We start from the raw sequence: 25263 nt of genomic DNA, 5'->3' as shown, positions 1-25263 counted from the left end.
GCATATTCAACGCGTAGTAATTCAACGCGAAATAATGCAACGCGTGGTAATTCTAAGCGTAGGAATCTAATGCGTGGTAATTTAACGCGTAGTAATCCAGCGTGTGGATATCTAACGCGTAGTAATCCAGCGTTTGGATATTCAACGCGTGTTAGTCCAACGCGTAGTAATGCAACGCGTGGGAATTCTAAGTGTAGGAATCCAACGCGTGGTAATCTAACGCGTAGTTAACCAACGCGTGATAATCCAACACGTAGTAATGCAACGCGTGGTAATGCAACGCGTGGTAATCCTACGCGTAGTAGTCCAACGCGTAGTAATCTAGTACGTGCATATTCACCGCGTAGAAATTCAACGCGTAATAATACAACGAGTGGTAATTCTAAGCGTAGGAATCTAATGCGTGGTAATCTAACGCGTAGTAATCCAGCGTGTGGATATCTAACGCGTAGTAATCCAGCGTTTGGATATTCAACGCGTAGTAATGCAACGCGTGGTAATTCTAAGTGTTGGAGTCCCATACATCCCAACACCCTGTACATCCCAACTTTTAGATACTCAGTAATTATTTAGAAATCTCCCTACAGTAGATTTGTAGATTTTTAAGAAACTCGAATAATCTTTCCTTAAAGCAACGTTCGTACCCACACGATCTTTCCACGTTCCTCCGCAAAACACGTCCAGAGCGCCTGGAAGAGTCACGCCCGCGGGATACGCTCGAAACGGGATGCACATCCTGTCGGAGATGGTGCACCGCGTGTCTGAATGGCCCTTGAAATATTACAGAGGCTTTTTCTTCCGGAACACGTGTTCCACGCTTACGTTTTCGCGACGCAGAAAAACGTGAAGCACGTCGGGGCCAGATGTTATAAATACTTTGACGCGTCCGAGAGAAGCCGAAAGTCGCGGTAAAATTATTAAAATTGTACCAGGCTGGCGTCGTTTATTGTGTTACAAAGTTGCTTTCAGCGGGGAGAATGTTCGATCCGTGAGTACGGTCTTTCGTGCCCTTTGAAAGATTCAGCTGGGCTTCGTAAGGAAGTACTTACATACGTATTTATGAAAAGAGAACGATGCACATTTATGAAGGGGCTCGGTTGAGTGACGTAGGATACCAAGTATATTTGCTCTCTGTATATTTTACAGCTACAAGTCTGGTTATTTATTAATGGGATGTCATGGTTAAAATAACCAAACACTGTACAGACAGGAGCATTGTTCATTTTTGGGGCTACTGAGGTTCTGACTGATTGGTCAGTCAAAAAATTTGTTAATTCAAACTAAAAAATTTGAATAAGTATATCTCAAAAATTTGTTAATTCAAGCTAAAAAATTTTTGATCCAGTCAAATTACCAGCGTGATAATTTCAATGGAATTACTTATCTAATAACTACTAATCGAAGGTTGCTCCAGCAGATGATTACAATTAGTTAACACCTATTAACACCATAATAGGTGTTAACAGTACAGTTATCTAAGACGAACCGCAATTATCAAAGTCCGCTCGAATAGTAAAATTTTGAACTCTCTTGTTCATTAATAATACATTAGATTACACCTGTATCAATATCATCTTCGGTTCGCGAGAGAGCAAGTTTTCGGCTCCTCCGCTGTGTGCCAGTGTTTTCACGTGCTCGATGTAATGAAGTGCAAACGGGGCGATGTGTACCCGCCTAGAAAGCTGCTTCCTGTTCCTCCTTCAGCAATGTAAGCTAGTATAATTGCTAAACGCTTACTTAGCGTATGCCTCCCGATGTAAGATACTTAGAACGGTGTTTGCAAGTCGTCGGGTGTTCATTTGTTTGGAAAATATATAGGTCATTTTGGTAGTTTAGAGCAGACGGTGAAGATGGGCCAATTTAGAAAGGCGTATAACGAGACTATGTAGGTTATGCACGCTTAAAAATCCTTACAAACAAGTTTCCAGTTTCAGGTCTACTTTTTTTTTTGAATTTGTAAATTTTTAGATATTTGGAATTTAGATGCAATTTTTTTGTGTAGATGCAATTTTTTATTTTTAGGTGATTGGATTTGTAGAATTTTAGGGACTTTTTCGTTCGCAGAGTTTAGACTTTTCAAGTCTTGAATTTTATAGAGGTCTGATACTGTAGATGGTTTTAGGTTAGGTTCTGCGGCGATCAAAATGGCGGACCACCTTAACCTTCATTTCACGTGCATTTTCGAGACATAATTCTTAGTCTTCCAATCGTTACAAACAGCGAATCATTGATATTATTTCTTTAAAAACGAAACACGCGACTCTTATGAACATCTTATTCTCCTTTTGAATCTTGCAGGTAATATTTATTTTTAACCCCGCTATACATCTATCTTCATACGAAGTATTCGAACCTTTCAATCAATTCAATTAAAATATTAGTGGACAATAATTAGAATCATTTTAAGTATTATTTAAACATAAATATAATAGAAATAAAAAATATTTGAATATATTTAAATACAAAAATATACAAATAAAAATATCTCCAAACGCTAAAACATCAAACATGGCGACTCAGTATTTGGTCGATACGGTACTTTAATTATTACACACTTCACTGCACAAAATGATCACGATTAATTACAATTACAAACTTGCATCGTACGTAACGAATTCGCGTGTACGAGCAACTGAACAATTAATATCATAGTTAATCCCTCTCAAAATGTAAGGTTCGAATACGCGATGCCGTCGAAAACAAAGCACGATAACCGAGCTTTCGTTGCTCGCCGACAAAATGAAATAGAAATCAGGATACACAAGTTTATGGCATTTTAATGAACGAGCAATGTTTGAAACAAAGCTGGTAGATAATAACGGATCCACGGTTCAACTTGCACCACCTGTTACCGGTAAGGATTCAATTAAAAGTCTCTTCGGACAAAGCACGAAACAGCGCAGTCTGTTAATTTGGGAAAAATTTCATTATACGGTTTCGAGACATAATAATTGAATCGTAATCGCGTTGCGTTATATTCAAGTTATGTATTCTTACATTACGAGTTATTAAATATTCTGAAATTTAATATTTATTGCTGTTGTGTGTAGTTACGTTAATATTCGAATAATGCTGTAACTTTATATTTGTTATTATATATTGTGTTGCAGATTGAAAATGTATAAATATTTTTTTTTATGTATAATACTCTGTGGCGAATTGTAGATGAGATTGGTGAAGGTGCTGTGTCATGAGTTGTTAAATATTCTGAAATTTAATATTTATTGTTATTATGCATTATATTATAAATTGAAAGTAAATTTATTTTCAATATACACATAGTGGCTTGTAGGTAAAATTAATGGGGTTGCTGTAACAGAAAATGCATCTTTGTTGTAAAATTGCATGAAGGGAAACAAACCCCCATTAGTGCCTGTGCTCCTCCAAAGAATATTTAATCTTTACTTTAACAAAAAATTATTTTAAAAGTAATTTAAATTAAAATTATTATTTTAAAAAAAATTTATTTAGAAACTCGACAAAATTCTAAAAGACTTTACTTATCAATATCAGGTGAAAATACAGAATTACATAGATTGAATGAAATTTTCTGCATCGCGCGAGCAAAAATGAAAAGACACGTTTGCCTTTCCTGCAAATACATTTCATCTCGATTTAATGCTTCGTTTACCGTAATATCTGAAACAGCTTGTCGAATCGCTGCGGAAATGATTAAGTTACGATTAATTTTTCCCCGATAAACGAAACACAGATTTCGACGATACTGTTTTAATCGAGACACAAAGCGATCGTAATATCACAACGGTTTAGTTCGAAGTGTTCCACAAACAGAATATTATCGTTTCGTTCGTCGAGCAAAACAGTTTTAACGCTCGCTTTTCCATCGAGATTCTGAGGAAAGCTGCTCCATCAAATAGGAGATTACAATTATTTCTGCTCAAGTTGTTCGATGCACAGTTTTATGCAACGCTAGAATGCTCCCGATTTGTATTCAATGCTCTCTAATATAGTTAAGCTGTATCCTTCAAATATCTTCGTCGAACATTTTAGTTTGCTATAATTATTTTTGTTCATTTTTATCGGACCTGTAGCTTATAATTTTTTTTTAAAGTTAAACAGAGTAACTAGTACTGCAAGTTACAGTGATTGAACAACTAGTGATTGTTCAAATTTTAGGGATGTCTTTTCTTATGGATAGTATATTTTTTGTACATTAATTCTTATCTACTGTACAATTATTATAATCTTAATACTATATTTTATAAGCTAGTTTAAGTATTTATTTATTTTTATAACTCAGTTCCAATTTGTTCATCTAACCCATCACTCCGTGTTTCCACTCTTGTTGCCATTTATCAACACAATTTCCAGATGTACTCGAATTGTTTTGACATTTGTTATATCAACAATGCGCCACTTTGAAAAGTGACCATCGATGTATTTTTACGGAGAATATCAATTTCATTGAAATCTTTTCTGACGCGTTGTGTACTTCCAGTTTTAACTGCAAAAGCAATTGCAGTGTGTAATACACCATACAAGAAAAAAATGTTTCAACTGTGTTACTAAAAATTCATACACACTGTACAGTGAATATCTAACATTTTTTTTAAATTACACAAAACGATATTTCTCAAAAATTATTCAGGTACTAATTTTTTAAACGATGAAGACTTACTATTATGTTCAAGCATTTATACTTTATTTGGGAATCAAAAATTGCTTCTGGATTTTTGAATGAATTTGAAGTTTAAGTGAAAACAATTTTTAATTGAAAGATTAAAAAATTCTATAATTCAAAGTATCATTAATTGATTTTTATTCAATGACAATACATTGAATCATATGAGTGTAATGAATAATCAGTCATGTTCCTAAATGATCAATAAAATTTTACGAAAGATACTATCAATATATTTCGAGTATCAGCGAGATGAAGCAGATACCTTAATTTTTTTTAATTTTTCCTACAGGCATATTCCATTAATGTTCGTACAATTACACTGAATATTTGTATACAACTATTTACCTAATAAAGGTTCCTACATGAGTTTCATTACTACCTATACGTGAAACTTCAGAAACGTAACCATAAGCAACGTAGCGAATAAGCAAATTACCGAAACTGCGAGATCAAACAGAGGGTTTGACGTAGGACAAACGTTTTTACGGCAGCCTGCACTCAGACACGTCGGTGCAAAACAAGAAAATCCGCTCGAGCGGAGTCAGTGCTTTCCAAACGTTTTCCCGAAGACAGAAGGTGTCTAAAGCGACAGAAGGCGTAAAATGTCAGAAGCGTAGGCTGCGAACCGTCGAATGTAAACGTTGCGTCGCGCTGAAGTGCACTTCCCTTCAGGCAGCCGACATTTCGATTCGCCGTGTGTAAAAATGAATCGAGGAACGAAACTCCGGTCGCGAGAATGTTTCCGAAAGCGACGAAGAAAGCGAAGCTTTTTTCGAAACGATTTCAGAATAACGCGAGGGATCGATGTCGATATCCGTTCCCGAGGGGCGACGCAGAAACAGATTCTCCGAGGATTCTTTCATAAAAATGAAAGTAATACTCGCCCAGGAATAAAATCGATTCTTTACTTCCCTCCGTCGACCATTGAAATACGAGAATTAGATCGGAATCGAGGACCTCTCTAACTGTACGCGGCTTTCTCTAGGGAAAATAAAGATGGAAGTACGGATGCTATTCCGGTGGGATATTTGTTTGCGAAGGGAAATTTGGAAATTTTGGGGTTTATGAGGGTGGGAAGGAGTTTTGGGGAAAATTTCGGGTTTATGGATTTGGAAATTGGCAAATTTCGTAATTTATGATTTTGGGAGTTGAGAAATTTGGGGATTTATGGATTTGGGAGTTGGGGAATTTGGGGATTTAAGGTTTTGGCGACTGGGAAATTTGGGGATTTTTGGTTTTTTGGAAATTGGCAAATTTGGGAATTTATAATTTTGGGGGTTGAGAAATTTGGAGATTTATGGATTTGTGGGTTGGGGAATTTGGGGATTTGGGGATTTAAGGTTTTGGTAGCTGAGAAATTTGGGGATTTTTGATTTGGGAAATTTGGGAATTTGGGGATTGGGATATTTGGGAATTTATAACTTTGGGGGTTGAGAAATTTGGAGATTTATGGATTTGAGAGCTGAAAAATTTAGAGATTTAAGGTTTTGGTGGTTGGGAAATTTGGGAATTTTTGGTTCTTTGGAAGTTGAAAAATTTGGGAATTCAGGAATTGGTTTTGGCGATTGGGAAATTTGTAAATGTATAGTTTTGAAGATTGAGAAACTTGGAAATTTGAAAATTGACTATTCTGATGATTGAGAGGGTTGGAAATTTAGGAATTTATGGCTTTGAAGATTGACAAATTTGAGAACTCTGAGAGATTTAAGAGATATGAAAAATTTGAGAACTCTGAAAGATTTCAGAGATATGAAAAATTTAAGAAGTTTGATAGATTTGAGAGATTTGAGACATTCAAGCAATTTGAGAAATTTAGCAAAGAAATTTAAAACAATTGAAATTTGATATTTTACAAAGCTAGCAACATACCCAATTACCCATTTGAAAATTGTTACCCTTGAAGATTTAAATATTCATAAACTCTAATAATTCCGAGACCCAAATCATAAATTCCCCAATAAAACAAGAAATTTCCTAAGAAAGTTGCGAAACCGCATAACCTAAAAATAGGAAAACTTCGCAAACATCTAATAACTCTAAAACTGCAATCTCTATGAACCCACAAATTTGCAACATAAAATCCGCAAAACTAAGGCGATAAAAGAAAATCCGGAAATTTATCTACGCAAATTTGCAAGTTCGCGCATTCTAACCTCAAAATACGACAGAGCTATCGAAAATCTGCTGCTGGAACTACTTATCCAAAGAAATTCCGCGTATTCTTTTTCGAATCGTTATAAAACAAAAGCTAACGTTTCCGGTGGCACAAACGAGGGAATTCTGGCAAATCCTCGATGCAGCAGAGAGCAGGCAATCGCCGACCCCATCCCCTGAACCCTTTCCATGATTTAATGCAATGTCTCAACTTTTCTCGGCGTCCAAGTAGCCGAAACGCTCGCGTTTCGAGGCCAGGGTTGCCGGACGCGCCCCTCGGTCACTTTAAAGTCTAAAGTATCAACCTTTCGAATTTTATTTCGCTGTTAGCTGACGATAAAACTGGACACACTTTGCCGAAGATGGCCGGGGACGATTGCAGGCGTTCGATGACGATAATGCGACTCCGTACAGTTTCGAAGAATTGCAACAGTTTCCCATTCTTTTCTTCGACTGTTTTCCACGTTCGTCCACTCGTTCGCGCGGATCCGCCGAAACTTTTCGTTATTATCGCCCGGCGAGCAGCCAGAAAAAGCCCGGAGCATCGCATCACCGGTTACGAATCACTGCTCCGGATGTTCTTTCCTCGCTTTTCTTATTCTGACTGACGTTTTTCCGCCTATTTATACCAGAGCCTGTTTCGTTACGCTCCGATCCGCGGTTATGTCGAGACGCTTCGATAACTTCTTTATAACGCGCCATTCTTTTTATGGCCTGTCGAACGGACGTTACAGAGACAATTAGTTCGGCTAAAAGGTTGTGTTTTGCTGTACGACGTTTTAGACGTTGTTGTGTTTTATAGTTGTTTTGCTGGGTTTAGTTAATTGAATTTATTTAGTGTAGTGAGTTGATCGTTTTTTGGTGAACTGTAAGTGGTTGACTTTTGTTAATAAAGGAGGATTTTATTTTTTTTGGTTCATTGAGTCGTTTAGTAAGACAATGTTGTGTAGTCATCTTCTATTTGTTACTAATTAAGTCGTCTGCCTTATATATGAACATCTACAATGATGTATATACATGTGTACATACATGTATAACATGTGTAACGTATCATGCATACATACCATATAACATGCATACATGTATATCATATACCATATATCATACAATACATATCATACATCATGTAGGATGTATCATACATCATATATCATATCTCTCTATATATACATATATATACATATATCATATCTCATATAATATAAACCATACATCATGTATCATATACCATACAACATATGTCAGACATCATATGTCATTTACACATCGTGTACCATATATCATATCTCGTATGTATACTATAAACCATACATCATATATCATATACCTTATAACATATATTAATCACCATACACATACCATACATCACGTATCCACATGTCATATACTGTACAACATATCATACAATACATATCATACATCATACATCATATAGGATGTATCATACATCATGTACCATATCTCACACATCATGTACCATATGTACATATATCATATCTCATATAATATAAACCATACATTATGTATCATATACCATACAACATATGTCAGACATCATATGTCATTTACACATCGTGTACCATATATCATATCTCATATGTATACTACAAACCATACATCATATATCATATAACATATGTTAATCACCATACATCATACCATACATCACGTATCCACATGTCATATGCTGTACAACATATCATACAACCCATGTTATTTATCACGTACCATACAACATAAACCATACATCCCAAATAAAATATACGACATACATCATATACTCCAGTAACAACAATCTAACAAAAAAATTATGAATCGTTTCAAGACTGAAACCCCATCCACCTGAAAACGAATAGAGGAACCAAAGGAATTATCTAGAACGAACGATAAGAATCATCAGTTTCGGGAAACGACCGGAAACGACCCGATGCCATTCCTGAATTCCATGGAATCAGATTGTTTATGCGGAATATTCATCGACTAGGGAAGTGCAAGGACCCTCAAAGGGGTGTTCACCCTTTCTCGTTTCTGATCGATAGCGGAGAAACGACGGATGCTTCTCAGACAAGGTTGCCGCCACCTCGACGTCAGTCCCTTTCCATTCCTTGATTCGCGTTTATCCCCCTTGGGAACCACTTAATTGCATTGTTCTCTCTTAATGAAGCTGCTTTTGTGATGCAATAAAGTTAATTGGAAACAGTTTCCGGCGTAGGACGCAAAACGTTCGATTTCCTGTTTTTAGCGATCACCGATTTGCTTGGGGAGGTGGTACGGTTGGGTAAGTGGTGTGGTTGGAGGTATGGGGGTTGTAGGGTGCACTGGTGTGCTAAGGTGAGTTTTGGGGATTTTGAAATTTTTTAATTTGGGGAGTTGGGGATTTAGAGTTTTGAGGATTTGGGGATTTGGGGATTTAGGGATTTAGGGATTTGGGAATTTGGGAATTTGGGGATTTGGAGATGTGGGGATTTGGGGATGTGGGGATTTGGGGATTAGGGGATTTGGAGAATTTGGGGAATTTGGGGAATTTAGGGATTTGGGGATTTGGGGATTTGGATGTTTGAGGATTTGGAAATTTGAGAATTTGGGGATTTGAGGATTTGGGGATTTGGGGATTTGGAAATTTGAGAATTTGGGGATTTGAGGATTTGGAAATTTGAGGATTTGGGGATTTGGGGATTTGTGGATTTAAGGATTTGGGGATTTGGGGATTTGGAAATTTGAGAATTTGGGGATTTGGGGATTTGGGGATTTGAGGATTTGGAAATTTGAGGATTTGGATGTTTGAGGATTTGGGGATTTGAGGATTTGGGGATTTGAGGATTTGAGGATTTGGAAATTTGGAGATTTGATGTTTCAGTAATTTGAGAACTTGAGAATTTAGTAATTCTTTAATTTAAGGGTTTGAGGATTTGGAAATTTGAGAATTTGGAAATTGGAGGATTTGGAAGTTCGACGATTTGGGGATTTAAGAATTTGATAATTTGTTAATTGAGAGATTTGGAGACCTGGCAATTTAGAAATTTTAGGATTTAGAAGTTCAGGAATCCTCCCCTTCAGTGTCCACAATTGCTCCACATGTCACACATGTCCACATGTCCACATACTCTTCCATGTCTTGACTCTCTTCACCATCGCAATACAAACTTTACAGACCATCTCTTACCATCATTCCACCACCTATTTCCACCCTAACAGTCCGTTTCACGGCAGATTTTGCTCGTTTCCGGTGTGTCATCGCTTTCACGACGCAGCATGAAACAGTCATAAAAATGGCGGCTTCGAAACGCGTTGGTACGCCGTGTTAAAAATACCGTCGTTCGATTCCGACAGCTGCGAGGGTCCATTAAGAAACCGCACTCCATCGGCGAGGTAATAAAGCCTCGAAATTCGGGCTGTTGGGTATAATAGGAACATTTGGAAGCCGGTGCAAGATTCACGAGGCGAGGAGTTTCGCGAAAGTAGAGCGTATAGAACAATGACGAGACCGCTGCGAGTCATCGCGATACCGAAGCAAAATTTATTATCCCATTTTCTTCCGCCTTTGCACACCAAGTCTAGGTAATTTGCGCCCTTTGGCTCCCGGTTGCCCCCGATTCAAAGACCGAGCACTGCTTCAGGGCGCAGGATATTAAGAGGAGCGGAAAGACTGCTTTGTATATTAACTGTATTAGCTTTTGTCGAAGTACAATGCTCATATGGAGACAAATAACGGTGAGAAAATGGTGAAACTATGTTTGCTTTTACTTGGACGCGACGGTGATATGCTGTGTTCTCTTGTAATTGATTCTTGCTATTGTCTTGTGAACTGTTAGACTCCTGAATTTTCGCTATATGTGTTTAAATAGTGTTTAGTGTTTTAAATTTGTTTGAGTTTATGGAGATTTTGTTGTTAGCGGTAAGTGACATTTTTAATATTTCATAGGGGTTGTTTGACCCGAAATGTGTATAGAAAATGATAGAATTCGAACTTCATGTTCAGTTAATTAATTTATACTGTCATGTGCTGTATTTGGGAATTTAATCTTTGATATGCAGTGTAACTATATGAAAATTAGAAAAAGAATTTAATTGTGAAGCTCATTGTCTTTAATATAAATTTAATATGATATGATTGTGTTGTATTGTATATGATAATATGGATTACTGAAGATCTAGTGCAATAAAATAATTCAGTAGTAAGTGATTATGATTAATTATAATTTAATTATAACAAGTTATTGAAATTATTGAAACTATTGAAATTATTGAAATTATTGAAACTATTGGAATTATTGAAATTATTGAAATTATTGAGATTATTGGAATTATTGAAATTATTGAAATTATTGAAATTATTGAAATTATTGAAATTATTGAAATTATTGAAATTATTGAAATTATTGAGATTATTGGAATCATTGGAATTATTGGAGTTATTGGAATTATTGAAATTACTGAATTTATTGGAATTACTAAAATTATTGAAACTATTGGAACTGTTAAAATTATTGAAATGATTGAAATTATTAAAATTATAAAAATTAGTAAAATTGTGGAAATTATTGGAATTAATAAGATTATTAAAATTATTGAAATTATACTAATTATCAAAATTATCAAAATTAGTAAAATCGTGGAAATTATTGGAATTAATGATTATTAAAATTATTGAAATTATAGAAATGATAAAAATTAGTAAAATCTTGAAAATTACTGGAATTATTAAATTATTAAGATTGTTAAAATTATTGAAAATATTGAACGTATTGAACATATTGAACGTATTGGAATTATTAAAATTATCAAAATGAGTAAAATTGCTGAAATCATCGCAACTATTAGAATAACTCAAACCTTATTCCATCACAATAATAATTTCACAAACACGAAACATATATTTGTAATATTTTATCACCTTGTCCTATTACACCTCCTCATCCAGCTATTTCATCCAGAGCAACCTGTAAAAAAAATTACCAAAAACCCCAAAATAAATAAAAGAAACAAATACAATTCATTACTTACCCTCCTAGAAGAGAAATATTATTAAACATCACTGAAAGAAGAAAAGAAAACATTGCTTCCGTTTATCCGAGGTTGTTTTTACCGAAAGGATAATAAAGAGACATTAAAATATGCTATCGCGAATCGAACGAGCAAAAAATCGTTCGACAGAATTATCGTAGTTACAACGAACGAACAAAAGTAGTGAAATCTGCGGGCGTTATTTCGCCGTTGCCGCTATTATTTTTACAGTCACGGTCTAAAATTACATTAACGTCGGTGGACGGGTTTTCCAAAGAAAGTAAAAACGCAATGGCCACCGATGCCGCGTTGTTAGAAGCGACGGAAAGTTCGCGTAAACTTTGAACACATCCGCTTTAAAATATAATGTCAGAGCAGACCGGTGCCGGGCTAATCTACTGCCAGCGGCTATCAAACCAATTTCTTCCTGTTTCCCTTCCTTTGTGCCATTAAAAAAATCCACCGAAATGCTCGGGCGTTTCGAAAATTGTCGAGCTACTCGATTATGAAATGATACTGACGTTCTCACGTAGGTATGGGTTTTGTGTGATTACAGATCGATGTACGCTGAATGAGAATCGGTGTTTTGATTGAGGGCGGACAGAAATTTTATTTTTTCAAATTTTCTGATTTTTTAATTTCCTAAGTTACAAATTTCCAAATTTCTAAATTTCCTAATTTTCTAATTCCCCGATTTCCTAATTCACCGATTTCCTAATTCCCCGATTTCCTAATTCCCCGATTTCCTAATTCCCCGATTTCCTAATTCACCGATTTCCTAATTCCCCGATTTCCTAATTCACCGATTTCCTAATTCACCGATTTCCTAATTCACCGATTTCCAAATGCACCGATTTCCTAATTCCGGATTTCCTAATTCACCGATTTCCAAATGCACCGATTTCCTAATTCCCCGATTTCCTAATTCACCGATCTCCAAATTCACCGATTTCCTAATTCACCGATTCCCAAATGCACCGATTTCCTAATTCCCCGATTTCCTAATTCCGGATTTCCTAATTCACCGATCTCCAAATTCACCGATTTCCTAATTCACCGATTTCCAAATGCACCGATTTCCTAATTCCCCGATTTCCTAATTCACCGATCTCCAAATTCACCGATTTCCTAATTCACCGATTCCCAAATGCACCGATTTCCTAATTCCGGATTTCCTAATTCACCGATTTCCAAATTCACCGATTTCGAAATTCCCCAATTTCCTAATTCACCGACTTCCTAATTCACCGATTTCCTAATTCCCCGATTTCCTAATTCACCGATTTCCTAATTCACGGATTTCGAAATTCACCAATTTTCTAATTTCCCGATTTCCTATTTCCCCAATTTCCTAATTTTCTAATCTCCTAATTCCCCAATTCCCCAATTTCCTAATTTAGAAAATTAGAAATCTCTCTCTTTTATGAAATATAAGAAATCTTAGAAATTAGAAGTCCACAAAAGTTTGACTATTTGCAAAAATCAAGAAATCAGAAAAGTCGAAAAATTTTTAAAACGTAAAAAATTTGTGAAGTTTGTAAAATTCGTAAAATTTGATAATTTGAAAATATAAAAATTTAATAATCCTGACAGTGAAGAAATTTGTAACTCGATACCGGTAAAAATTGAAAATTTTGCAACTTAAATGTATTTTACTGGGTTTCTTTTTTAATTCAATCATCTGCTCGGTCACGTCGAATTATTTATTCCTATTCTCTACGTTTCATACATATTAATTCTTTATTTTATCGTATTTAGTTGTGGAATGGATATCAGGTTTAACTTCAATCACACGAGATGAATGAATAATTCAAATTCACTTTTTAAAATCAATACAAAAAAAACGTATATAAAAAAGTCGAGTAATAAAATCAAATGAAATAAAAATAAATTTCGAAACAGTGTTCCGTTCATTCATCTCTGCTTTGACCGAATTTCATTTATTTATTTACGAGTATATAAACGAAAGCATCCTGTTAAACTTTTCGTAATGCAATAAATATTTTATAGAAATTCGAATGAACTGTGTGTTTTATGATATTTATTTGGTAGTCAAATAAATGTATTGTAAGGTAAATTTATATATTGTTTATACACGAGTACAAAATCTAATTTGAGTTTGATAGAATAATAAAAGAAGAAAAATAGGAGGATAGTTTTAATGACGTCGTATGTTATAATGATTAGTTAACGACGAACAATATAATATAATATAATATAATATAATAAATATAGTATAATAATAATAGTACTGTAGAGTTACATTGATACTGTAAGTAAAAATAAATTTTAATAAAGATATTGTAAAATTGTTAAATAGTAGAATAGTATAATAAAGTAGTAATGTAGTGCTATAATAGTTGAGTAATAAAATAATTTAATAGTAGTACATTGAAATAATATAGTTGAATTATAAAATAAAATGGCAAGAGCACTAATAATAATATAATGGTAAAGTGATAATAAAAAATTAAATAAAATTGAAGAGAATAATAGAAAGTACAGCGAGTAACAAAACAGTAATAAAATAACCAGTAACAGAAAATAAAAAATATTTCCAACTTTCCAACCAGTGTATCCTAACCTCTAACTACAACCCATTTCACAACCCTAATAATTAACATCACCTAAACAAAATGACTCCATCAAAAAAATGTAATTAAACCCAACAACCCTCCTCAATATAAATTCTCCAACCTTCAAATCCACGTTTCCACCCTTTCGTCAATTGCTACCCCAAATAATCCCTCCCGAAAGTGAAATATTGAATAGACGAAATGGACATGAAAAAAAGATAAGGTATTCGCCTTAATGGCGGCGGTAAGAGGGTGCCATAAATCCAAATTAAGTACAAGGATGGGCGAATGAAGAAATATCGGGGGCTCGAGGAAGATTTTCACGCGTGTCTCACGCGAAACCGTTTACCTCGAGTTTCCGTCGAAACCGAATTTCATCTCGGACTTGATTTCTCGACTTCGAACTTATAGTTCGAGACGAGACATATCTATCCGATCCCAGGAAACTTTTCCACGAGCTTTAAAGTTGCTACTATTCCGCTCGAATCTCTTTCCTGGGAACATCGACTCGAACATCCAGGAATTCACGCAGATAAGCCGTACACCCTAGAATTCGATCTAGGAAAGTCCCTTAGAACGCACCGTGCCTGCTATCTTTCGCGAGTATTTTTTCGGGAATTCTTTCTTACTTCCTTCGGGACAACCTCGTATCACGCGGAACGGCCAAGCCTTCAGATAAGAGAATCTACCGGTTGCGACCTTTCCCTATTTCCTTTTATTCTTTGTTTTTCAGGAGTATGTTTTTTTTTAAAAGACAGTTTTACAAACGGAAGTTTGGAACGGAGAAGTTCGGAAACATTTGGCCGTGATAAAGTCTGTGATAAAGATATTCCTTCGAGGACTGTGGTTTGGGGATGTGTACTGTTGCGTGCTGGACTTTTATAAAGAAAAATGACGATTGTAAAATTTCGAGGTACCAACGTTCTCAGATTCTACGATCTTAATATCATGGAATAAAAGAACGGTTCTAAGATACTGGGATATCGCAAAGTTTTGGAAGTTTAGACTTAAGACGTTCACGAACTTGAAAATGGGATGATTGAAAAATTCAAACATACGAAAATGCAAGAATGCAAACATTCATGTGGTCATACATTCATACATTAAAACATTAAAACACTCAAGCAGTAAAACATTCATATACTCAGAAATTAAAAAATTGAATATTTAAGAATTTAAATATTAAATAATTTTATAATTAAATATTACTAAAGACGGACTCTTTTGAAATTGCAAAATTTTAACATTTTAAAATTGTAATTGCTTCTGTTAAAAGCATAATACCCGAATATTCAAGAATTCAAAAATTTAAAATCCTAAGAAGTATTTTAAAATTCCAATTTTCCAATATTCTAAGATTGGAAATGTAAAAATTCAACGGGTTTAAAAAAATAGGTTTCAAAAGACCCATGACCCAAAATGGCAAAATCAAATGTTCTAAAAAGTTAATATTGTAGAAACCCAAAATTCAAAATTTCTAAAACTCCAAAAATCCAGTATCTCAAAAATTTCAAGACAGAAAAGTTCCAAGAAACCAAGGTTCCAATATACCAAAATTAAAAAATTCCAAAAATCCAATATCCCAAAGACCCCTAAGTCTGAAAGTTCCAAAAACCTAGTGCCATAAAATGCTAAAATCCTAATATCCAAAAAATCCCAAAATTCAAAATTTCCAAAAACCCATTGCACAATCCCAAATTCGAGAAATTCCAAAAGTCCCAAAATCCAAAATTTCCAATATCCCATTCCAGAATCCCAAATTCGAGAAATTCCAAAAATCCCAAAATCCAAAATTTCCAAAATCCCATTGCACAATCCCAAATTCGAGAAGTTCCAAAAATCCCAAAATCCCATTCCAGAATCCCAAATTCGAGAAATTCCAAAAATCCCAAAATCCAAAATTTCCAAAAACCCATTCTAGAATCCCAAATTCGAGAAATTCCAAAAATCCCAAAATCCAAAATTTCCAAAAACCCATTCCACAATCCCCAATTCGAGAAATTCCAAAAACCCAGTATCCCGAAAACTCCAAAATCCAAAATTTCCAAAAACCCATTCCACAATCCCCGATTCAAGAAATTCCAAAAACCCAGTATCCCAAAAACCCCAAAATCTAAAATTCCAAGATAGCAAAATCCCAAAAATCGTAAAATTCCCCATCTCGACAACGAATTTCACAAACTACAGTTTCTTGTCATTCCATAAAAAATCGTCCACCAAAAATGAAATATCGCTCCTAACATGTAAATTCGTTTGCAACCGTTTGTATAATGAAAGAGTACAATCGATCTACATTCCCATTCGGTAAAATCTACAGTAACATTTATCGGATTTCCCAAGGCTGTACGTTCTCCAGACCGTTTTCACTGCATTCGAACGAGGAACTCCAAATAAATTGCTATTCGGATCAATAGACCAGACAGATGAATTAAAACTGTAGAATCCCCCGGATCAATATCTACGTTAAGCACTAAAACGGCATGCGATAGAGCGGAACGCGATTATACTCGAAGAATGCATCATCGAAAAAAAGAACGACTAACATTTTATCCGTGATGTAACGAACTGCGTTCGCGAGCTCGATGAATCCAATTTAACCATAGTGGAATTGTTCATTTAATCGTTGTAATGACTAATGTTTTCTGTGTATGATGACATAAGAGAAGTGGGTCGATTAAAAGTATTGAACTAATAAATGGAAGAGACGTGTATATAAAAGAATTTATATGAAGGGGACTTGTGAAAGTGAAACTACAGATGTCAACCCATTGGTGTGTGATTCAAAGTAAAAGAAGTCCTATATTCAGCACGAACACTCTCAGTTACATTTCGGTGAATAAGAATAATAATGACAATAACGACTACTGAACCTAAGTAGCACTGTTTCAATCACTCACAATTTCACTTAAGAGCAAATTTGCTGATTGTCATTGGTATGAAACCAGTCGAGTCCATATACCACTGAAAATACACCTGAGGCGTCCATTTTTCTATTCTGACCAATTGCAGCCATTTTGCTTCTGAACGTCTCAGCCTCATCACGCGACAACTCATGGGTTGACATCGGTACAGTGCTTAATATAGGATAAAAAGTAAGATAAACGTTGTTTAATAAATGAAATGAAAGTACGAAGAAATGGAAATAGTAAAGAATATGTTTATATTATTTGATGGTACGGTTAAGACTTCGCGAGCGATGTCTAATTAGAAGAAGGACAAGGAGGAAATTAATTTATCTTTCATCCAACCATCTCGTCAGTGCATAAATATTGACAATACGTCGATACTTCCCACTACGTGTTCGACAATATTGACAATACCGAAATATTGACAAGATACAGCGATCGCCTGAGGTCGCCTTTAGGATAACTGATCTTGTAATTATTTGCAGAAGTATCGATATAATTGCCTTTATGTATGAATTTTAAAACTTTTGTATTTGCAAATTTCCAAATTACGAAATTTTTTAGTTGGATTTTTACGTTTCTACAGGATTAACATTTTTAGCTCTCAAATTTCTTAAATTTTACAAATTTTATAAATTTCACAAATTTCTCAAGTTTTATAAAAATTATAAATTTCACATATGTCTGACGTTCCTCAAATTTTCCCAATTTTCCAAGTTTCACAAATTTCCCAATTTTCTCATTTTCGCAATTTTCCCAATTTTCCTAATTATCCCAATTTTCCCAATTTTCTCAAATTTCCCAAATTTCACTAATTCTTCAAGTTTTCCAAATTTCTAAATTTCACAAATTTTCAAATTATTCTAAATTTTCTAAATCTTCATAATTTTCTCAATTTTCCAAATTATTCCTCTTATCCAAATTATTCAAATTCCCTAAGTTACCGATATTACCCGATTCATCAAAATTACTCAAATTTCCTAAACGCCTGAAATTGCCCAAGTTCCCCAAAGTTCTGAAATCATTCAAACAGCCCAAATTACTCAAATTCCCTATTTTTTCCCAAACACCCCAAACTACCCAATTTCTCAAATCACCCAAAATCACCCTTTTCGAAACTACCAAAATCCCTCCATTGCCTCTAACGCATCAACTTTATATACCTCCCATAATTTCTTCAGCTTGCTCCATAAATTCGTTCACACCGTCGCTGTTCGCGTTAGTTATAAGCGGAAGGTTCATCGTAATCCCGCGCTGTTTCCTGTTCGGGGGTTGACGTCGTCACGACGTTCACGGAAGAAAGACGTAAAGTGGCTTTGAAGTAACTCGGCGACGTTCCGCTGTGGCTTCTCTCGATGCCGTCGCCGTCACGTAATTTTAATTGCCTATATCCATATTTCCGGCAGCGGAAATACCCTCGGGGGACGAAAAGTCATTTCACCCGACCCTCGACCATTCTCCTCGGAGTCGCACGCCCCTGCGTCTGTTCAGACGCGAGGAAATGTAACGGCCGTGTTCCCTCTTCGCCCCTTCGCAACCACCCCCGTTTAAGGGGCATGCTAAAACGACCAGCATGTTTTCGCGAACTTTCCTCGCGAATTTCTTTTCCCGCCGGGAAATCCAACAAGGTCGACGCAGCCGATCACCTTTTATGATTACCGACCAAGTAATTCGTCGACGAATTGCGGGAAACGTTTTTTCCCTCCGTCGTTATTGAAAATGTGCTGGCACACGCCGCGACAAGATTTACGCCCGTTCTTCCTTTTTTTTATTTTCGAATTTTACGGAATGAAATTTTACCACCGGTGGCCGTTGATTTATGTCGCGGCGGTTTGATTGAAAAGCCAATGGCGGATCCGCTCGTTGCGAGTTTTTAATTTGCTCGATCGTTGTAAAAAGTGGAAGGATTTAGTGCGAAAAGAATGACAGTTGCCTTCGAGCGTTGTTACGATCGGAAACGGATATCATTTATTTAGCGGAATTTCAGCGCCGATGTAACGAGAATAATCGTGGAGCATGTTCGACACGGGGCCATTCAAATTTATTCACCCTCCCTTTTTTGCGACGGAATTAGCGCCACAAATTAAACAGCGCGCATTCGGGGAAAAAATAACCCGTTTAGGGGATGAAAATGAGCCCCAGCACAAATCTCCCCGTTTCAAATGAGCTTCGCTCGTAATCCGCGAACTGCAAACCCCGCGTAACGATACTACTGCGAAACAGCGTTACGGATCTTCGCCAAGTGCCATTTGCGATATCATAATGCAACATCGTCTCCGGTTTTATTTAGACTCGTACAACGGTAATAATTATAATCGTCATGGTTCCCGCGTAAAAAACACCGAGGTTATAATTCTGCGACAGAATATTTAAATCTGGGATTTTAAGGGGATCAACGGAATCCTGGATTTTCTTTCTCGTTATATCGCGACTTTCGAATTATTGCACCAAGTAGATTACTTCTTTATCTGCGAAACAACGACTGTAATTTTTATGCACAATGCGGGTCATTGTGGTAGCAACTTAGGGTGTGTTTTTAAACCTTAATACTCGTGAAGGAGCATTCATATTATTCTTACTATATATATTTCCATGTTTGTTTATTTTTTTAAATCTCTGTTAGTTATATTAAAATTTAACGAAGTTGTTTAAAAATATAATTAAAGTTATTTCAAAATCTTATCGTTAATTACATATCATTTTATGTTGTTACAGTTTACGGTTCATGATGAATTTTTCGAATGATTAATTTCAAACTTGTACAAATTTTAGAGTGATCCGTTTCGAATTAACCTTCTGCATTTGAAAGATGACACACACCATTTGGTTTAAATAGTTTAACCTGGACTTTAATCTCCCTGATATTAAACACCTATTTTTAAAATAAAAATAAAGTGCAAAAATGTGTAAATAATGAAGCACCAGCTAACGTATACGTTCTTCATCTCAGCAAAATGTTTCAAAAAACGCACCTAACCTAACCTAACCTAACCAGTAATTTTGACAAGTTGCAGCATTAATGAGACAATAAACCTTAAGGTTTCTACATTCAGACATTTCAAATTTTCAACCGTTCCACTTGGCTACATAACAATAATAATTCCACCGAGCGAAGGTTGCATCGTAAACTGCAGCATTCAACCTTCTGCACTCGAGACCCTTTTCGCTTGGACGAATCTCGATTTTCCGCGTACTTGAATTTCTCGCAGGCAACTTAAAATTTCACCTACAAATTAACGTATAGAACTATTATATTTTAATGTTTGTACAGAGAAGATTTGTTAAATATTAAGCTCTATTTTATAAAACAGTCGCATCCTCGGGGCAAGTATCGTAATATGTTTGATGTCTTCCGGGATTTTTTCGTCGCGAGCAATCCTTGCAATTCTTCCTAACCCGTTAGAATAACACGTAGCTTTCCATTCGATCGAATTTCATCGAAACTGGAGGTCGAAGTAAAAGCTCGATCACGTCTGGAAAATCTTCTCTCAATCGGTCAACCGAAGTTTTTACATACTGTTAAAAGCAAACTTTTACGACAGCTTCGAAAGTAATATTCCTGTTGACGCGTCTGTCAAGTTTGGACTAACCGAAGGAGTCCGATTCGATCACGGACTAATTTGAGATATAAAATGGCGACTCTCGGTCTCGAGTTGCATTGGACCACGCGGTAACCGAGAGTCACCTGAAGGTTAGGGTTAACCTAAATAACATATTCGATATCGAACGTATTAGAAGCTACCGCAGAAGTCGTAACCGTCGCACAAGTATAATACGTTTCCTAAAGGAAAATTTACGATACACATACGCTGATGTGTCCAACCTTTCTGTATCCAAGATCGTCAATTTTCACTGGTCCACGTTCCCGCCATACTTCCACCGGATGTTCCATCGTGCATGAACGCAAGACAGGAGCGAAGCTGCTCGTAACACGGTCGATGCGAACGTGACTTTACGAAGGAACCAAGTTTCCGGCGTCGCGCTGGTCCACGAATTCGTCAAGCAAAATTTCGACGGTTGGACGTAGTTTCTCGGGAAGCATTTTCGCGACGTCGACTACCGGCATTATCGGCTTTAATTGACGGCTCGTCGTTTCTTCCATTAACGTTTTACCGATGTAATCGCGGAACACGCTCTGCGTCCAATGAATTTTGAAATTTTAATCGGCACCTTTATTCCACCCCTCCCGGCCCCCAATTTGACATCCGTGAACCCGGACGAAATTAATTAAGCGAATGTTTCGACGCGTCGTTCTTCCACGCGACTCGCGTTAATTGCCGGAAATATTCAATTACCGGATTGTAAATAAATGATTAACACGGCTGTCTGTAGTTATTGGTCATTCGAATGTATGGTGCAACGATGGGTTAGTAAGGGGAATCTCCATTTTGTGGAGCAGATATTCTTGTTTTAGGATTTTGGTTAATTTAAATTAATTGTTATGTAGATGTGTACTATTGTTTTATGAAGTTGAGTCTAGAACATACATATATATTTTGACACACATGTAACATGCAATATATGCATGTATGTACATATACTGTACATGTACGTAGATGTGTACTATTGTTTTATGAAGTTGAGTCTAGAACATACATACATATTTTGACACACATATAACATACAACATATGCATGTATGTACATATACTGTATAAGTATGGACGTACATATACATTTGTATCTAGATATACCTTTAATAATATACAAATAAAAAATACGTACTTAGTAACTTAATACTCTACAGTATGTTTAAAGAAATATTAAATATTTCTCTATTTAATTCTGCAAACTATAAAAACCACCCTATATTATGCAACTTTGACTTAACCTAAATACTTGGAACCGCGATCCAACCTACTTGGAACAAGACCGAAGTTTCGAAGAAATATTTTCGTGCTTGAACTTATCATCGAGATAAGTAATTTCTAATTGAACCGTTGTTCGCACAGGGCTGTTTATACAGAAGCAAGAAACGGGCTTTCAATTTTCGAAGTATTCCGAGGAATAAAGTTGTCCGTCTACTTGGACGTTTATACCGTTATCGATCGTTATTTTATTGCCACTGGAAACAATGGAGTTAGCTAAGGGACGAACAGAACCCGATCAGGCAATAAACCCGTTGAATCCATCTACTTTATCCCGGTTTTGAACGTAGCTCTTCGTCAAATGATTGTTTCATCTTCTCTCGGCGATGTATTAATCGCGTTTGTCGTATCGATCACACGATTCCACAAGTTTTAGTGAATTCGAAGATGATAATTCGAGTGAAATGGTGGAGAATTTTACAACGAACGATTAATACTTTTTCTGCACCAATTGTGTTTGCAATTGTAAAAATAATCTATGACTAGATGTTAAAACTGGATTCTTTATGAATGAGATCATCGTTAAAATAAATTCGACCTAAATAATAATTACTTCGTGATTAATTTCGTTATCGGTTCAGTTTACTTTTCATGATATTCGATTTTACGAACATTTCATAAGATGCAATTTTACAAACATTTTAAAATATTCATAATTTTTTCATAATGTTTAATTTTCAAGACATTTTACGTTGTTCATAATTCTTCCAAAATATTCAATTTTGAGGACACTTTGTAACATTTATAATTCTTTCGTAATATATTAAAATTAATCCATGATTCAACAATTTTATAGATGACATAACAATGGTGTAATAATTTTATTAACAGTGTTTCAGTACAGACAAGAATTTTGACTTTGACCACCTTTCTAATCATTTTAAAAATATTTATTATCTGTAGTAACCATGAAAATTAGTTTTAAATATGAATATGAAAATTAGTTTTTGTATAACTTTATAATATCCCCTTTTCCAACGAATCCCCTAATTTTTGAACGATGTTGAAATGAAAATATATTCAGACATCGTAGCATGCACTATTTGATCTTAGCAAAGATCTACGGGGTTTGGAACACCATAGCTGGACGTGGAAGAGGAATGAGGGTCGAAGGAAGGAGGGTGGTCGATTGAAAGGGGAAACACCCATATAAATCAAGTTACAGTTGCTTCCGTTCCTTTATTGGGACGAGCACTGTAACCACTAGAAACTAGCTGGATTGTTTTCTTCCCTCACTTACGCGTTTCGTACCCGTTGAATAATATTGGATTTCCACCGATCGAATCAACTGGCCAGCCACCGAAGAAACGGGATGAAGATCAATGCAAACGTTTCAATCTTGAACCCTGTCGGTAAACTATCTTAGTAAAACTAGCGATCGAGTACCGTGTTGTTACTGTAAATAGTAATCTCTTTTAATCGTACGTTTCTTGCGTTAATATTACAAAAATATAGGAAGATAGAGGAAGTATTGGCTGATAATATATGCAGTGAATCGTGTGAAAAGAACATTGAATATGTAATGTTTTAATAAAGAGAATTATTCAGATTTAATAAAGAAAATTAGTTTATTTGACTTAATACTTTCATTTGACACAAAATCTATTTTTTTGTATTTAGATTCGCCTGACTTTCTTTAACTTTCTTTGGTTTAATTTCATTTTATTTCATGCCATTTGATTTCACTCGATTCGACTTTGTTTGACTTTATTTCATTTTATATGGTTTTATTTGAAATTATTTCATTTATTTAATTTTATTTAATCTCATGTAATTTCATTTAATTTCATTTGATTTCACTCGATGCGATTTGATTTCATTTGATTTCTTTTGATGTGATTTCGTTTCATTTGCTTTCGTTTAATTTCATTCGTGAATTTATTTGAAACTCAAGTTCTGCTCTGTACGTGTTTCACATTAAAAATAGACTTTGACATTTGAGAATTTAAAGACAAGGGGGTTTAAAAGGTAAAGTTTGAAATTTAGAAATTTTGAGAATATCAGGAATTTGGAAAATTCGAGGAATTTTAGGAATTTTATGAATTGGAGGAATTTAAAGAATTTTATGAATTGGAAGAATTTGAAGAATCTTATGAATTGGAGGAATGTAAAGAATTTTATGAATTGGAGGAATTTCAAGAAAGTAAGAAATTTCAATAATATAAAGAATTCTAAAATTCTATGAATTTGAAGAATTTTAAAAATTTTGAAAAATTCAGGAATTACAGAATTCATAGGAATTTTAAGAATTAAAAAATTTTCAAAATATAATAACATGAAAACTTACTGTTCAGAAATTTCATTAATTACAAGAACTGATGGCTCCAGAAAATTTAAAAATTGATAGCCATGAAAATTTAACATAGTAAACTTTCAAAATGTGCCAATAAGATCTACCAACGCTATTTTCCAAAGCCAAATTCAGAAGCCCCATCCATTTTTCAATTACCCAGTCCATCAAACTCCCCGTAATTAACGCCACGATAATTCACAATGACAAATTATCCGTTGCAATATTCCGACCCGCAACCGATCTGAATAATTTATCCCGTCGATTGTCCGGCAACAAAACACTGTCGAAATCACCTTACGCGTTGCAGCAAAGGTATATCATGCACAGATGCGACTGCAACCAGTGATCCCGCATGCATTATGTAAGCACAGCGTTGGATAAAGCAAATTGGCAGCGACTGCCAAAGAGCCTGACTCTCTCTACCGAGATTATACAGAGTGGAAGAAGTCAATGGAGCTATTTCCAAGCGACGTCGGTGCACGATGCGCGTCGTTTAACAATACCACGTTGCTTTTCATTGCAACATCGATCGAACCTTGTCCACGGTTCTCTCTCCGATACTGTTCCGTACCGTCTTCCATGATATTTAGATCAAGTCTGTGAAAGCCAGCATTTTCTCCACCTCACGAATGACATAACGTTCGTGGAATTAATTTTCAACTGCTTTCTACAGGGTGTCACAGCTAGTCTGAAGGGGTAGCTGATCCTGAATGAGATTTCCTTTTACAAAAATTGGGTTTCTTCATTATGTTACAGCCGGTACATAATTACTGATTTAAAAGGTAGCAATTTCAAGTTGAAATAAACTGAATGATGGG

The 25263-nt window shown here is 35.4% G+C and overlaps 1 protein-coding gene and 1 long non-coding RNA gene across 2 annotated transcripts in view; one reads left to right on the top strand and one right to left on the bottom strand.

Moving 5' to 3' along the window:
• Window positions 1–23494, bottom strand: part of LOC143265542 (uncharacterized) — an 89275-nt gene extending 65781 nt beyond the window's left edge. Inside the window, exon 1 of the long non-coding RNA XR_013040166.1 lies at window positions 23393–23494. This is a non-coding gene — a long non-coding RNA (uncharacterized LOC143265542). The remainder of the gene's footprint in view (window positions 1–23392) is intronic.
• The window catches only part of LOC100877900 (uncharacterized), a 487744-nt gene that overhangs the window by 104652 nt on the left and 357829 nt on the right, over window positions 1–25263 (top strand). The window lies entirely within an intron of this gene.

This window comes from Megachile rotundata, chromosome 12, assembly GCF_050947335.1.
Source record: "Megachile rotundata isolate GNS110a chromosome 12, iyMegRotu1, whole genome shotgun sequence".
Classification (NCBI taxonomy): Eukaryota; Metazoa; Arthropoda; class Insecta; order Hymenoptera; family Megachilidae; genus Megachile; species Megachile rotundata.
The sequence above is the reverse complement of the archived record's forward strand: the minus strand, read 5'-3'. Positions and strand labels throughout refer to the sequence as shown.